The sequence below is a fragment of the Solanum tuberosum genome, unplaced genomic scaffold (genome assembly GCF_000226075.1).
Source record: "Solanum tuberosum cultivar DM 1-3 516 R44 unplaced genomic scaffold, SolTub_3.0 scf00656, whole genome shotgun sequence".
NCBI classification, from domain to species: domain Eukaryota; kingdom Viridiplantae; phylum Streptophyta; class Magnoliopsida; order Solanales; family Solanaceae; genus Solanum; species Solanum tuberosum.
The window spans coordinates 60,895-63,755 of NW_006239570.1; the positions used below are offsets into that span (position 1 = coordinate 60,895).

The 2,861-nt window shown below is 34.3% G+C and overlaps 1 long non-coding RNA gene across 1 annotated transcript; it reads left to right on the plus strand.

The window, feature by feature from the left end:
• The first annotated feature begins 2,484 nt into the window (after positions 1-2,484).
• Positions 2,485-2,861, plus strand: LOC107058799 (uncharacterized). Its single transcript, XR_001472349.1, has 3 exons — positions 2,485-2,530; positions 2,655-2,747; positions 2,827-2,861. It is a non-coding gene; the product is annotated as an uncharacterized lncRNA (long non-coding RNA).

The window sequence follows — 2,861 nt, forward strand, 5'->3', positions numbered from 1 at the left end:
CATAAAAGAACTAATGAGGTGAAGTATATTTTTATGAATTAATATATTCACTGTTATACTTACGATGACATGATTTCTTTTATTCTTACATTGTCGTAAATTTTTTCTTATTATTTTTTTATTTTTGGCTCTTTTTGTAGGTTCAAGATGAAACCATTGAAGACTGAAAATGAGGTTGACTCATCTATGAAGAGTACTATCAGATATACATTTGTCGCACCTGGTGCTATTGGAAAGGGCCGAGGACGAGGGCCTAAATCATTGGCTGAGAAGAAATTTTCCAACTAAGTGTTTTGTTTCTCAATCTAGAGATCTGGTTAATCAATACATACAAGAAATTGAAACAAGTAAGAGTTTTGTTTCTTAATTCAGTGATCTGGTTATTTTTTCAATATAATGCTCTGTTTTTTTTTGTCTTAAAATCTAATCTTCTCTTTTAGCCGCTGTTATTTCTTACAGCTTCTCGCTCGCAAAAAGAATATTCTAACGTATTGATAATATGATTTATTTTCTCCATGTTATGTAGGGAAGGGCCGAGGACAAGGACTTACAAACTCTACTTTGTTTACTAGTCAAGGAATGTCAACGATACCTAAGAACTCCATCGATCTTGAAAAAGAGAACAAGCAAACTAACCCTTCAGCTCATGCATCGACTAATCTAGGTAAGCAATACACTGTTATATTTTTTTATATAATGCTCTGTTTTTTTTTCTGTCTCAAAATAGATAGTGAAAACCCAGCCCTTGTTATTTCTTACAGCTTCTCGCTCGCAAAAATAATATTCTAAAGCATTGATAATATGATCTGTTTTCTCCATGTTGTGTAGGGAAGGGCAGACGACAAGGACTTACAAACTCTACTTTGTTTACTAGTCAAAGAATGGCAACGAAACCTAAGAACTCCATCGATCTTGAGAAAGAGAACAAGCAAACTAACCCTTCAGCTCATGCATCGACTAATCTAGGTAAGCAATACACACAAGAAGTCTAGACAAGAATTTTGAAAATCTGCTGTGTTTCCAAACAAAAGTTCTAAGTTTGTCTGCAACCATTTTTTCTCTTCTTTGTATTACTTTTTCAATTTCTCTATTACACTATGTTTTTTTTTGTTTAACAATCTGGTCTTCTCTGCAAGTATTTGTCAATTTTTTTCAGCTTCTTCCTCTCTGAAGCACTATGCTAAGGTATTGGTAACATGATTTGATTTCTCAAGGTTCTATAGGGAAGGGGCGAGGACAAGGACTGAAAAGCTCTACTTTTTCTACTAGTCAAGGAATGGGAATGAAACATAACAACTACATGACTTCTGATTCTGATGTGGGATGTATTAACAAGAGTGCTCTTTATGCTAATCAACACATCAAAACTCCTTCTAAAAGCACAAGAGCGAATTCGACCATGTCGTCTAGTCAAGAAATGCAAAGAACGGATAAAATGATTCTTGAGATAGAGGATATGCAAACTAATTCATTTCCTGCATCTATTGATCAGGTTATAGAACACTCTCAAATAACAGAAAAAGGTATGGTATTTTCAATCCATATCTTATTAATTTCTAAAGGTGAATTCGATTGCTATAGTTTTACTAAATTATGCATTGTAGGTTCATCTAATCCTACAAAGGTAAGAAGAGTTCGAGGAGCAACATGTGCAAAGAAGTTGCTTCACTTGAAAACGGAGAAAAGCTGAAAGTAACATTTTACAATAATCGAACTGTTGGAACAAATAGCAAATTGTTTTTGAGGCATTTGGGAAAAATTGTTCGTGACCGTAATATAAGTCCATTGGGTGTAACCTCGTGGTGTGATATTAAGCAAGAAAAGTTAAGTCACATGTGGGCAGCTGTTGAGGTAACAAATTTCAACTCCATTCAAATATTTCATTAACATAAGCTTCACATCATTTTCATGTGTTACTGAAATCTTATTTACTCGAGATATCGAATAGAAAAGTGCCATGGGTACCTCTGTCTCATAATATTTTGAAGGTGACAAAGATCTGCTTATAATATTGGTCCAACAAATGTGTTCTTGTTCTATTGCAACAAGGATCTGTTGTAATGTTTCTCTCTTTGTTGACGTTGATCTGTATAACATGATACATAACTACAGATGGTCCAGTTTTATTAAAAGTGAGCAATTTCGTCCCAGAAGCGAGAAGCGAGACTTCAGTAACAGCGAGAAAAAGCTCTATTTTGCAATTTCCTCTGTTTTGTGTTTTTGCAATATATTCTTCTCTATTTTTTTCTTTCAGTTTTACCATTTCTTTGTCTATTATGCTCTGCTTTGTCCTTTCTTGATTCTTCTGAACCCTTTGTAGCACAAATTTGAGGCTTTTGACATGAATGATCATCGTGATCATATCATGGGATGGATGAATGAGCTATGGAACAAATGGAGAAGATACTTACATGCAAAATATGCTAAGGATAACCCAATTCAACAGTCTCTTAAGAATATCCCAAGGGGAGTAGACAGAAAAGAATGGGAATGGTTAGTAAAGGAACATTTTACTTCTGAAAGTTTTCAGGTATGTATACTGCTAAGTTTATTACTAGGAAACAACCTTGAAGCTTGTTCAGGCATGAGATGCCGTATGTTTTAACAATTTTGTTATAACTATTTTAATTAAGCTTATCATTTCACAAATACAGGCAAGAAGCATCAGGAATGCAACAAACTGATCTAAGTTGAGGATGCTTCATCATATTGGTAGCAAACCTATTCGAGAGATTATTTATCAAAAGGTATTGTTAAAAAGCTACTTTCCTTGATGGAGTATTTACGAGGTTTATGTTACTTGACGTGTTTGAATTTGATGTAAAGGGTGGGAAAGATGGCAATCCACCAGATTTGGCGAC